Source organism: Pinus tabuliformis, chromosome 5_1 (genome assembly GCF_031772625.1).
Source record: "Pinus tabuliformis cultivar Carrire ecotype Pingquan chromosome 5_1, CPIR1, whole genome shotgun sequence".
In the NCBI taxonomy this organism is placed as follows: domain Eukaryota; kingdom Viridiplantae; phylum Streptophyta; class Pinopsida; order Pinales; family Pinaceae; genus Pinus; species Pinus tabuliformis.
In genome coordinates, this window is record NC_142305.1 from 467,837,960 (window position 1) to 467,852,397 (window position 14,438).

The following is a 14,438-nucleotide window of genomic DNA, read 5'->3' on the forward strand; positions in this document are numbered from 1 at the left end:
GCCAATGCGGGTGGTGCCTTGCCCGTTTGTGCACCCTCCTTCAATGTAGCAACGTGAGCCATGGCCATGCAAAAGGCTTGGGATGGGAGTTGCTGTGGCGTAATGCTAATTTGGAAAAAGCAGTAGTCAAGCAGCAAAAACCTGCTGCTTCCTATGTTAATATTGCGGTGGTTTGTCTGTAAAACTGTGTGAGAGGGCCGCCATTTAGGCCTATTGATCTCACCTATGTTGCTGTTTATGCTCCCATATCAATTTGAACCACTGGTGGAGCAAGAGCAGGTGACTCGAAAAAATGAAGGTTAGGATCCACAGATAGCTTCCTAGCAAAAAGGATTCTCAAAATTGTAGTTTCTCTTAGCAGATATTTCATAATACTGGAGATTGTTCTTCCTATGAAAAGTAACTTGCTTGGATTTCACTTGTCGGTTCTTGACATTAAACATTGTTACCACAAAAAAATAATGGGAATATTTTCACAGACCCGACAAAGGTCCTTGTGCCATATTGGCACATTTGTGCAGTGACATCGAAGATTATAATAGCGCATTGCCCGTTGATGTAATAACCATTTCTAAGGCCACCAAACTTCTCTTGGCCTGCAGTATCCCAACAATTAAAACGAATCTTCCCATAATTTGTAAAGAAATCAAGACGATGAACTTTCACACCTATCGTAGTCTCGTACTTTTTCAATTTCTCTAGTAAGATGCCGCTTGACAAAAGTTGTGTTTCCGGTGCCTCCATTGCCAACGATAACAAGCTTGAAATTTGGACAATTGACTTGTGGACCAGGCTCGTTTTGACAATCAAGGCTCAGCAAAGCGTTAATTTTTTTTCATGTCAAGAAAACCAGAATTGAAAATACAGTAAAAACCATTGTCACCTTCATTATTTTCTCCAGATGCAAGAAAGAAACAACAAACGCTGGTTTGCTCTTTCCCAGCTTGACAAAGAGCTTAAGCCATTGAATAAGATCCTGGCAACCACCCATGCGGTGCTAACTGGTTCAACGCTTGATTAAAACTGCCTCTTTGATATTTAGTAATAGAAAAATCCGATTTGACTTATCGTGCAGTGATTTGTTACTGCAAAATTGGAATTTGTATTATCATTTCCTTATTTTCTGGACAAAGAGCCATATTTGAATTTACATTTTGGAGGATTTTGTGGGCGTTTCTTAGCGAGTTGCGATGGCAGAGGGCATCTTTTCCATTTTTGTATTGACAATTCATTTTTGAGTTTAATAAAGATATCAATTTTTTTTTGTTTTGATTTCCTTCGAAGATCATTCAGCTCTTTCTCAATTTCCAGCACCAGGATAAGATGGCCTCTCACTGCTCACAGGGGACCGACCAGCTGGAAGTTCCTCTCTCTTAGAGATTCCAGAAACTTCTTTTCTCAAGCTTGCTAGGTCATTTTCGACAGAAGCACCTTCCAGCAACGCAAACTTTCCTTCAAGGACATCTGTGCCAAGGTGATTAAGTGTATCTGCCTCGGACTCCAGCGCCATTACTTTTATATGAATTGTTTTATTTATGAGTGCGCTGGTTGACTGTTTTATTTTTTTATTTTATATTATTAATTTTTTATTATTATTTTTTTATTATTAAAAGTCTAAAAAAAATGAAATTAACCCTATCTTTAAAAACAAAAATGGTTAGTTTTTTAAAAATATATATTTTTTTCTCTTTTAATCAATGAAAAACTAAAATTTAGAAAGAAACTAAACTTTCTCTAGACTTAATTTTTTTAACAAATGGACACAATGATTTTCATATTGAAAGATGTTTTTGATGAAGCATATTGCAAAAAATTTATTTATTCCTGAAATTAGTCATCTAAATCATCCCTATTTTCTAATCCTCATGATCGCACTAAGCGCGGAGGAGAGCATACTTATTCTAGGTAAAAGCAAAACTGAAAATGAAAGTAAAAACTAAAAATGAAAGCCTACCTACTCTATACTAATCAGAAAAAGAAAAAAAAAAAAATATTTATGTGTAATTAAACTTCCAATGAAGCCATTCACGTAGCAGTAACAACAATGTATCCAGTAACAATTTTTTAAATGATGGATGAAAATATTCGAGAGTGAACGAGTCTAGTTGTAACTACAAATCAACTAAAAAATAAAAAGATGAATCTAATCTAGTACTTACCTAGAACCATTGTTCGATAAATCTTTGATAGGCACAGTTTCTCTCAATTAGATCATGTTGTAACTCCTCTTCTTCTTATCTGATCTGTTGTTCTTCTTCCTCGATCTCCTGTTCGAATGATTGTTCGTGATCCGATATGCATGATTCTTTAGATGTTGAATCTTCATTTATTTCTTGGGGAGTAGTTGAACTTTCAATTCTTGTCAAGATTTCCTTTTCTAGGGAAGAGGAGATTCCAACTTCTGCAAGGATCTGATTGAGTAGTTCCAAGCTGACACTCATTATAAAACCATGTTGAAAGAGATCCTAAGAACAAAGTGCTAATAATTGTCTAAGTTTTTAATCCTTTTTCAAGGTTTTAGTTCACAAAAACTTTTCCAAATCAGCACACTAAAAATTGAATTAAAAACAAAAGGACCACAGAAATATTCTTGAATTCAATACTCAATTAAACCCTCTTACAAGGACTGCTCATTAATTGAGTAATCGAATTCTTCAACTACAACCATGAACCATGAATTCATCAAACACTCTTCACAGTTGCGAAAATCAAACACTCTTGCAAAAATTGAAATTCACACTTGCATAAATGTAAACACACCCTACATGCCCTGATCCATAAGAGGTCGAGCCCGTTACGGTATCTCAAATGCAATGTGTAGGCTGTTCCACACGTCTTACCGCCTTAACACCTCGGAGTTAGGAACATGTATAAACAAACTTGCATGAAAAATCAAACAAAACTTCAATTTATCGTGCCTCACCGGCAATGGCGCCAAAATGTTGGGTGAAAATATTGTCATTTAATTCTGTTGTAGTATTTGCCCAACTGTTTAATTTGTCAATCTGAGGTTCGTAGGCTTATGAGGCACATGCACGATATATGCAGGACCGAAGTGGAACTAATCCAATCTAATCTAATCTAAATTACTGAAATCAAATTAATCTAGGAAGGCATTGAAACATTAACTATAAAAGCAAGAAATTGCATAAGGGAAAAGCAATACAACATGTGAAGAATTTGAATGACAAACAAGATATGTGAGCTCACAACAATAAAGATATCTTAAATTATATTACAAGAACCAAATAAAAAATCATGAAAGTGTAACAATAAAAGAATACGAATCAATGCTAAGAATCCTGTTCTCGTAATTACAAAACTATCTCTTAAAGCTAATCTCTATCCTTTAAAATGAAGAGAGAGCACTCTCTTATATACATGAAGAAGATAACCATCTCATAATTACATATCCAATATTCTCTCAAGCACTCTCAACTACTTTCCCATTATTACAAAATATGATCCCTTTGAATCCTCCACACATCTCTCACATATCTTGGATAAGATATGCCAACCAAATCCTCCATGATCTTCTCCTTAGGAATAGACTTCAATAATTATCTCCTTAATATGATGGAGGAGATATTTGAGAAGTCTCTTGGAACTAATTCTTCACATATTTCCTACACATCACAAAACTCACATATTCTTGAGATATATATAAAAATATGTATATTTTCTAATATTTAATCGTAAATTCACTTGTAACATAAAAATGAATAAAATGGAAAATAAGAAGGTGAAACCCAAATGTATTTATGAAAATGATATGATAAAAGGTTAATGGGATGATGAAATGTAAGGAATAGTGAAGAAAAAGGTGGATGAAAATATGACATTTCTGAGTCCCAACAATTAATAAGTATTATTATTAGTATTTCTATGTTTTTGAATATTGTGTTTACATACGGACCTGTTGTAGTGGCTACAACCACCATCAAAAATTTTTCCTTAGCTTTGTTTTGGAGCCCCCCTACCAACCTTTCACAGCAGCATGTCTTGCTTCGTCAATAAACAAGATTCAGTGATTTTCTTGTAGAATGATAACATGTCCATCAGATCTTGTTGCATTGCCCTCACAAGTTGTTCTTCCGGACTTGGTCCAGCTGCAGGCTGAGTAGCTCCTTCAATAAATTGGGCAATTCTAGAGGGAAACCAACCTTCCCTTTAGAAATTACACAATTTTGTCTCCCAACCTACTAGGCTTCTGAATTGCGCAAATCTATCAATCAATCTTCACTGAGAAAATTGTGCGATTGTTCCCAGCATGTCTGCTCATCCCATGAATTGCAAAACCCTGGGTAGCAGTCGGCTGCTCTACCTAGAAATTGCAAAAATCTCTTGGTCAACTAGCCCAACTCCCTCCCAGAAATGCGCATTTTCTCCCAGCAGTTGAGGAGTCTCTTGCATGTGCAGTTGATTTGACCAGTTCCCTCCGGGACCGAGAAAAATATATTTGCATGTAAGGACTTCTCCTCCCAAGGAAACATGTAAAGGAATCCCTTGATTTAGGGATCTATTCTTAGCAGCTAGAGGTTACATGTAATGATCATCTCGGAAACCTCCCGGTAAGTGTCACTATTCCTAGATTTGTGGCATGCGCATCACAACATCGATCTTGATGTCGGTTACATGCATACTATCTTTTACTAGCATCGTTTTAGTTTTCATTTGCATCTCACTGTTGTTACATGCATGGAAATGTTTTTTCACGGACGATCGTTATTGTGACGACTCGCTTGACACAATTGCACGCTTTCCCATTTCCTTAATCCTGCACTTGTTGTTTTCATAAATGATCATTCACTCTTGTTTTCACTCATCTCCTCATGCATTCACACTTCTCATGTTATCAATCACCTATCGGCAAGACTGGGCTGCCTTGGCCAAGACCGTGGCTTCCACGACTAGCACTCCCATTTCTGAAAATGAAGGCTCTGCCTTCCTTGTAGAGATTGTGCAAATCTAGCTAGGCACTAACCTCCAGGATTGCATTGTGAAATTCTTCGAGGCAGTGTCCCATTGGCCCCAAAAACTGCACAATGCACTTTGTTGGTTGCATGTCATTACTTACTAAAATTGCACATTGCTCAGTTTCAGGCCTCAGCAAGCCAAGATGGACTGTGCATTATGCAGTTCTAGCAATCAGTTAGCCTTCTGACATCCTGGACTGTGCCTTGTGTAGTTTTGGTAGTCACTCCGCCTACCTCCCGGTGGAAATTGCGCAAGATTCATAATTCATCACACATATATGTTGCAAGTCAGTTCTCAAGTTTGTTTTGGATTTTAACTGATAGATTTCGTGCCATGAGTGTTTCCAAGTCTCCGGGTATTGTAGGTGTTCATCTGTCTCTCAGCAGCATAGGTACAATGGTTCCAAGAAGAGTAGAGTAGAAGACATTGTTCAGAGCACACTTGGGGATGCACTCGATCAAGTGTCTATGAACTTGCCTACCCATGAAGACATCAAGTTGTTCATAGATAAGGACAACAAAATTGATCTGAGTAGAATCAAACTAAGAAGAACCATCAACAGTTGAAGGCAACATACCGTATGCAACGAAAGCAAGAGGAAGGTTGTTGACAACACAAAGGCAAAACAAAGTTGCAAGCTCAAGCAGACCCACTTGTGATGAAAGAAACTTTGGAGACCTAGGCCATGAGGTGATGACATGATAGGAATATCACGTGAAGACAGAGAAAAAAAAAAATAAGGAGTTGGATGTGTTGTAAGTAACCACTCAAGGAAGAACAAGAGCTATATAGATGAGAGAATGAGTTGTAGCAGGAACAGGTACAGCAGAGGGTGCAACATGCACTCACAGATGAAATTGCACATGTACAATTTATAGATCCATCCTAGTAGCTAACATGGAGTAGACAAGGAGATTAGTGTTGTTGATCACATAAAAGGGAATGTGGCAGCATGGACGTCATTGTGTGCACACATTCGATCGCACCCATTCGGCACACTCACCGAGGTGAAGACAAGAAGCAAGTCCGACTGGAGCTTAACATTTACCTTGAGAATTTGATGCACACGGACACCAGCACATGTTTGGAGAGCAACGTAGACACTATGTATCAATATTTTTTCGGTCCGGTCGCATTCGGAGAACCATGCCCATACTATTAGACGAGTTGGACAAATGAGCCATAACTGTGCACCTAGATGCAACGAAGGAAAGAGTTCCCTTCAGTAAGATGTCACCATTGAGCACACAAATACCATCACAGACAACCAATCTTGGCGTCAACTCATCACCTTTGACCATCAAAATCATGTCAAAGAGTTCGTCCCACCACAACTGTCCGAGTCTCAGTGATTTATTGCATGGCTTTCTGAAGCCATTTTGTCTCACATGGGCACATGTGCATTGTAATGTAACGTCTTTTCAAGTGGAAATTCAAGTGTTGATAGTTGAATGTAGCAGTGATAGAGTAGTTGAAGAGTCATTAGGGTAGATGAATGGTCTCAAAGGGGAATGTTTAGGGGCACCCCAAACTTTTCTATAAATAACACCTCATAACTCATTGTATACGATTTTGGTCAGCCAAACCTCGGATAATATTATCTTAGAGAGAGCTTGGATAGTATTATATGAGCCTTGGCTTCTCCACTACGGAGAGATAATACATATCTTTGGAGGAGTAGATGGTTGTGGTTGTAACATTCTGTTGTCAGAACTAGTCGTTGGACATGGATGTATTGTATGACTGGAAATTACGCTTCTTAATGTAATAGAGCCAACGCGTTTCATGCATATGTCATATTGTATTCCATCTATCTTGTTTACTCTAAATGGTGTATGTATCTATTTTATTACTCATGCATGTATGGACTATTCTGTATAAGTATGTATGAATCTTACTAAAATGTGTTGATTGGTTTAACCATCAATTTGGATCGTTAGTTAACTTTTCTTTTGGTTTGTGATGCATCTTCACTCATGTGTTCCCTTCTAAGCCACATGCGATCATAGGTTTCCAAGGGGCACACTCACCGAACTCTTCATGTGTTAGAACCGTTCATGCACCTCCCTTGTCTTACTGCAGTTATCACACCCTTTTTACCAAAAAAGTTACCTTAGTTGCCTCTGTGTGAAATTTCGGTCAAGGCATTACCATACGACCCACTGCTGGGTCTCCTACACGAAACGATCTGAGGTCTAATTGGGACTTCTTACACGTGAGATTCCCTAACATGTTGGTTGGACCATCACCGTCAACATTTCTGGTGCTAGAGGGAGGGCCAGATGAAAATTTGTGTCCTCTCATCCTGTTTTGAACCTTTGTATATCAATCATGGATTCTTGCACTCTTCTCCCTCTATGATGTTTTTGTAATTCTGAATCTGTTACGATCACGGGGGAGTTTTTCGATCACTTTTCCACATACATGTATGATGGTGAAGGAGAAGTGGCATGGCTTGAGTTCTTACATGCACCTCTTTCCATGGTCCATGACGAAGACGGATGTTCTGACAAACATGTCAGTTTGCTACTTGCATACACATTTCACAAATTTCCACATCGATGGTTGTGCAGCCTACCAGCTGATAGCATGCACTCCCTTGAGCACTTATGTGATCTTATTAAAGACATTTTCTATCATTTTGATCTAGAACATCTTGAATAAAAATTGTTACAATAATGGAAGGCTCTGCATGAATCGCCTATGGATTTTTGGGAGTGCTTCCATGATTTGTAGTTTCAAGCTCCAAAGAGCCAGATGAAATTTTCCTATCTTTGGGACCAATTTGAGTACTGCATTAAGAAATCTGCTTGTCCCAAGAATAAGTTCGAAATCAAGCCTCACTTAGTATTCTTTAGTGATGGAGGTGCACAACCAAAGACAAATGTGATCACTTTCACAAGGGACTATCTGATGTCCCCTCATCAAACAACTCCACCACTATAAAGTGATGTGGGAGATCATGCTGACACATCTATTCAGCTATCAAATCCTCCCAACATCACTTCACTTAATTTTTGTGCAAGATTTGGTTGTGAGTCAATCGAGTTATGATATGCATTTTGTTCCACAACCTTCGTCTTCGTACTCGGCTAATCCTGCTGATGATATTGTCTTGTGTTCTCCCATTCTAGACTCTACACTTGTTGGGATCAAGGATCAAGCCATCGACGGAGTTGGTGTTTCACAACCAACATGTATTGTCATTCATGAAGAGTATGAATGGGAGCTTGAGCATCAACACTCAGCAAAGGATGACTCCCTTCTATCCAAGCCTCCTCCATTCTTTCGTGACATCTTTGGTGAACATGCAATCCATGACTTCACATGTGTAACTTCATCTATGGATGCACCCATCATTGATCACTATCAAGATGAACCAGATGTTAATCCATCATTTTGCAATGGAGAGGAGAAGTTATTCATTGAAAATCCACTTGATTTTTCATCTGTCTTTTCTAGAAACACAAAGGATGAATTTGTCCGCTTCTCATCTACCCCTTTGTTTGATTCATCAGATCATGAGGATGTCGATGAAAACACTGATTTTTCTGATCGTGGCTTTCATGATCCAGTTACTTCCATATTTGATTGCGATCATGATTCTATCACAGTCGATGTTTCGAAGCCACTAGTTTCCGATGATCTATCTGATGATGAAATCGAAACACCCAGGACTGTCGAGGCACTTCAGCCCAAGTTAATGGCTATGTCAGGCCCTCGCTTTCATGGGGTTAGTTTCACTTCCGATTAGGAAATTGTTTAATCACCCAAGGCTCCTCATCACTCATATGTATGCATTCAATATCAATCTCACATGTGGATCATGCTTCCTCCACTCGAACTGCACGATCCCATCGCTCATGCATTGGGGGAATCTTACATTGCAAGCATGCATGCACGACACAAGTTTTCTTTGTTTCTTTCTTTTGCTTGAATTTCATAGTCAAGAATGTGTCTATGCTTGACAGCTTCACGCAGTGTCACACAGCACCATGATAAGTCCACATACTACTTATCATGTACTTTAACTCACTTATGTCATGTGGGCACTTTTAAACATGAAGTGTGTTGTTCTCCATTGTTATATCTTTCTTGCTTGCTGATCTGCACAACTAGTTTCTCACGAACCAAGGCTTAACCACCATGGGTCAACCAATACGCCATAGAAATATAACTTCACATGAGCAAGCCCATGCAGTGTTACCTTAGGAGCAGGAGTAGTGTTTGCTTTCATTTGGTTCGGTTGCATGCTTGTTTTCATACTTGTTTCATTTGTTTGTTTATCTTCTTGATTGTTTGCTTACCCACTTTGATTTCACTTTTTATTTTGCTTTTGCTTTGCTTTGTTGTTGTTTACTTGTTTTGTTCATAGGTTAGTTTTGCATGAAACCATGTATGACTCTTGAAACAAGCCAGGTAAAGTACAAGAGGCCTTGTACAACTATCACTACTTGGTTATTTGTCATCCTACCTTTCTATGAAGAACTTGTTACTTTAACTCCATCATACGTCGATGGAAAATATATATTGTTCAAAGTGAACCTGCATGGAAACACAACGCTTGCATGCTAACTAGTGTCTCCTACTCTAGTTGGTTGTTTTTGGGTTAACGCTTATCAACTCAATCAAGTAGAGTAAGGCAAGGGGGAAAAACTTAATTGGCACGCCAGAGGTACAATAAATTATTTCTCTAGAGGATCAACCTCTTCTACTCTGAATAAGTTGGGATCCCTCTTCCCCCTCTCAAATGAGTAGGTGTTATGCACAGTTGTGTAAATAAAAAAAATGAGAAGTGAAAATTTCAAAAAATGAAAACTGAATAAGGAGAAAGAAGAGAAAGCCTTCTTAGGTAGAGAGGTGATGCAAGTAACTTCACCGGGGTATTAACTAGGCTCATTGGTAGCATATCCATGCTTGTGTTCCTATGTGACTCTTGCGGGGTATTATCGAGGCCTGCTGGCAGCAGAGCAACACCATAGATGAAAATAAGACTCTGACGACTATACTGCTTGTGCACCAATATACCCATAAACCCCAATTGAAACAAATATGTTCATTTGTCATGGAATGTGCATCAGTTGACAAGAGCTTGGAAGATGCTACATCTTACAATAAGGTTAGTGTGAAACAAAGATGAACTATGAACTGAACAATACTTTTGGAGGTGTAAGACTTGCTTTTCACGAACAAGGTCCATTCAAAGAATTGGATTTCTACCACTTCATCACCAAGTGTTGTAGCAACTACAACCACCCTCTAAGATTTTTCCTTAGCTTCATTTTGGAGCCTTCCTACCAACCTTTCAGAGCAGCATGTCTTTCTTTGTTAAGTACACAAGCCTTAGTGATTTTCTTGGAGAATGATCACCTATCCATTAGATCTTGTTGCATTCCCCTCATAGGTTATTCCTCGAGACTTGGTCCATCTACAGGCTGAGAAGCTCCCTCAAGAAATTGTGTAATTCTAGAGGGAAACTAGCCTTCCCTTCAAAATTGTGCAATTCTATCTGGCAACCTCCTAGGCTCGAGAATTGTGCAATTCTGCTAGTCAAGCTTCACTGAGAAAATTGCACAATTCTTCCCTGTAGGGTTGCTCAAGCCAACAATTGCACAATCCTGGGTAGCTGTCAGATGCTCTGCCTAGAAGTTAAGCAAATATCCTGGGTAGCCAACCCAACTCCTTCCCAAAAATGTGCATTTTCTCCTAGCAGTTGAGAAGGCTCTTGCATGTGTAGTTGAGTTGATTGGTTTCCTCTAGGATTGAGCAAAACTAATTTGCATGCATGGGATCTTCCCAAAGCAACATACAAAGGCATCCCTTGATTCAGGGATTTATTTTTATTAGCTAGAGGTTACATGCAAGGATCATCTTAGAAACCTCCCGTCAAGTGTCACTTTTAATAGATTTGTGGCATGCTTGTCACAACTTTGATTTTATAAAAAATCATCAATTAGATGTTTCAGATCTCATTCCTCACATCGAACTTGTAGCTCTGGCATCCCACATTGCATCTAGGAGTCATTGGCACATTTAGCTCAATTGTCTTACCCTAAGCTTGTTGTTCATGACTTGCGTTGCACTTCTATTGTCTTTTGTGTTTCACTTTGTCTGAGTGTTGTCTTCTTGATTTCAATGAGCGATTGATGTCATTTAGATGCATATTAGCTTGTACTAGCACCATTTCAATTTTTATTTATGTGGACAGTCATTGTTGCGGTGACTCGTTTCACACACTTACATGCATTTCCATTCCCTAAATCCAGAACTTGTTGTTTGCATAAATTATCATTCACTCTTGTTTGTAGTCATCTCCTCATGCATTCACACTTCTAAGATTTTCAGTAACCCATTGGCCAGACTGGGCTACCTTGGCCTAGAATATGCCTTGCCCGGCTAGCACTCTGCATTTCTGGAAGGGAAGGCTCTACATTCCCTCGAGAAATTGTGAAAATCTAGCGAGGCATTGACCTCCAAGCTTCCATTACACAATTCTTGGAGTCAGTTTCCTATTGGCCCCAGCAACTATGTAATGCAGTTTGTTAGTTGCATGTGATTGCTAACTGAAATTATGATTTGCTCAGTTTCAGTCCTTAGTAGGCTAGGCTCAAATGTGCATTGCGCAAGTCTAGGAATCACTCGGCCCCCTAATAGCTCAGATTATGCCTTGCACATTTTTTGTAGTCACTCTCCCAACCTCCCGCAGAAATTGCACAACCTTCATGATTATTCACAGAGCTATGGTGAAAGTCATTTCTCAAGTTCATTTTGGTTTTTGAGTCACATATTACTTGTCGTGAGTGTTTCCATGTCTCCAGGTATTGTAGGTGTTCATTTGTCTCTCAGCAACACAGGTACAATTGTTTCCAGGAGAGAAAAGTGGAAGACATCATTCAGAGCACACTTGGGGATGCAGTTGATCAAGTGTCTATAAACTTGCCTACCCATGAAGACATCAAGTTTTTTGTTGATAAGGACATCAAGATATGATGACAACAACATCACATCAAGAAGCACCATCAACAACAGCGGAAGGCAGCATACCAGATGCAACGAACACAAGAGGAAGGTTGTTGACAACATAGAGGTGGAACAAAGTTGCAAGCTCAAGAGGACCCACTTGTGATGAAAGAAACTTTGGAGTCTCGAGCTATGACGTGATGATACAACATGAAAATCGCATGAAGGAAGAGAATGGAAGAAAGAAGTAGTTGCATGTGTTGAAGTAGCAACTCAAGGAAGAACAAGAGCTGCATAGATGAGATAATGAGTTGCAAAAAGAATAGGTACAATAGGGGGTGTAACATGCACTCACAAATGAAATTACACCCATACAAGTTATAGATCCATCCCAGTAGCTGGCACAGAGCAAACAAGGTGAGCAATGTTATTGATCACATGCAAGGGAATGCAACAACATGCATGTCACTGTGCACACAGATGCGATCCCGCCCATTTGGCACACTTACTGAGGCGAGGTCAAGAAGTAAGTCTGATTGGAGTTGAACATGTACCTCAGCAAGTTGATGCTCATGGCCACTAGCAAATGCTTAGAGAGCAGTGTAGACACTATGTGTCAACATGTTGTCAGTCTAGTCACACTAGGAACACCATGCACATGCTATGAGATGAGTTAGATAGAGGAGGCATATGAGTGCACCTGGATGCAATGAAGGAAAGAGTTCGCTTCAGCGAGATGTCACCATTAAGTGCACAGAAACCATCATGGACAACCAAGCTTGGCATCAACACATCACCTTCAACCATCACAAGCATGTCAAAGAGTTGGTCTCACCACAACGGTTCGAGTGTCAGTAATGTCTTGCATGGCTCGCTCAAGCCATTTTGTCTCACATGGACACATGTGCATTGTAATATAATGTTTTTTCAACTGGAAGTTCAAGTGTTGATAGTTGAATGTAACAATCATAGACGAGCTGAAGAGTCACGAGGGTAGATGAACGGTCTGAAAGGGGAATGTCAAGGGCCACCCCACCCTTTGCTATAAATAGCACCTCATAACTCATTGTATAGGCTTTTGGTCATCCAAGATTCCAATAAGACTATCTTAGAGAGAGCTTGGACACTATTGTAACGAGCCTTGGCTTCTCCACTACACAAAGCTAGTACATATGTTTGGAGAAGTAGGCAGTTGTGGCTATAATGTTCCATTGTCATAACTACTGGTTGGACATGGATGTATTGTATGACTAGCACTTACACTTTTTAATATAATAGAGCGAGTAAATTTCATGCATATGTCATATTATATTCCAGCTATCTTGTTTACTCTAAATGGTATATGTATTTGTTTCCTTACGCATGCATGTATGGACTATTCTGTATAAGTGTGTATGAATCTTACTGAAATTTGTTGATTGGTTTAACCATCACTTTGGATTGTTAGCTAAATTTCTTTCTAGCATGTGATGCATACTTGCTCATGTGTTCCCTTCCAAGCTACGTGCTACGACAGGTTTCCAAGGGGTGCACTCACCTAACTCTCCATGTGTTAGAGCCATTCATGCACCTTCCTTGTCTTACTACAATTGTCATAGCCTTGCTACGAACAGAGTTATCTTACTTTCCTTTGTGCGAAATCATGGCCAAGGCATTACTGCACAATCGATTGTTGGGACTCCTACACCAAACAATCTGAGGTCTAACTGGGACTTCTTACTGAGGAGATACCCTGACATGTTGGTGTGTCCAGCACCGTCAACATGACCCTTGAGAGAGATGAGAACCTTGGGGGTTATGGAAATGGTACAAGATATGTTATAATGGAATATGGGGAATTTGATTCTAGATAAGAAGTTGTTGCATATTATATGTGTTATACTCTTAATCCTGCAAGACGATACTAGAATACCAAATATATAAAGAAATATACCCAGAACATAGAACAAGAGCAATAAAAACAAGTATTTTACTAATTAGGAAGAAAACGTTCACTTGCCTCTTCGAGGGGGCAACCTCCAATAGACTTGAGCTCGATTACAAAATAAGACACGATTCTCCTCGCAGGGAGTCTCTATCATTTATATGGGATTCATACATGCAATACCATGGGGAAATACCATGGTTCTTATTAATACCATCTATCTAATACCATGGCCCTTTGGCAACTAACTATGGTCTCGTAATTAAATGCCAATTAACCACTTACAATTATTAATATGGGCTTTATTGACTCCTTACTTAACTATAACTATGACTCGATCCTATTACATAAATAAGGGGGTTAGGGTGGGACCCTAACATGCCCTTCCCCATAAGAATAGCCTTGTCCTCAAGGTTGAAGTTGCGGAAACTGCTGAAGAATAGTGGCTAGTTCCTAGGTTGCATCTTCCGGAAAGGTGTCTTTCCACTTGATGAGGATTTCCTTGATCATGCAGCCATGTAGTTTCCATTCTCATGTGTCCAGGACTTGTTCAGGTTGGAGCTAGATTGACCCTTCT

At 39.3% G+C, this 14,438-nt stretch overlaps 1 pseudogene; it reads right to left on the reverse strand.

The window, feature by feature from the left end:
• Positions 1-235: 235 nt before the first annotated feature.
• LOC149165527 (GTP-binding nuclear protein Ran1B pseudogene) lies at positions 236-991 on the reverse strand (annotated as a pseudogene).
• Between the last annotated feature and the right edge of the window lie 13,447 nt (positions 992-14,438).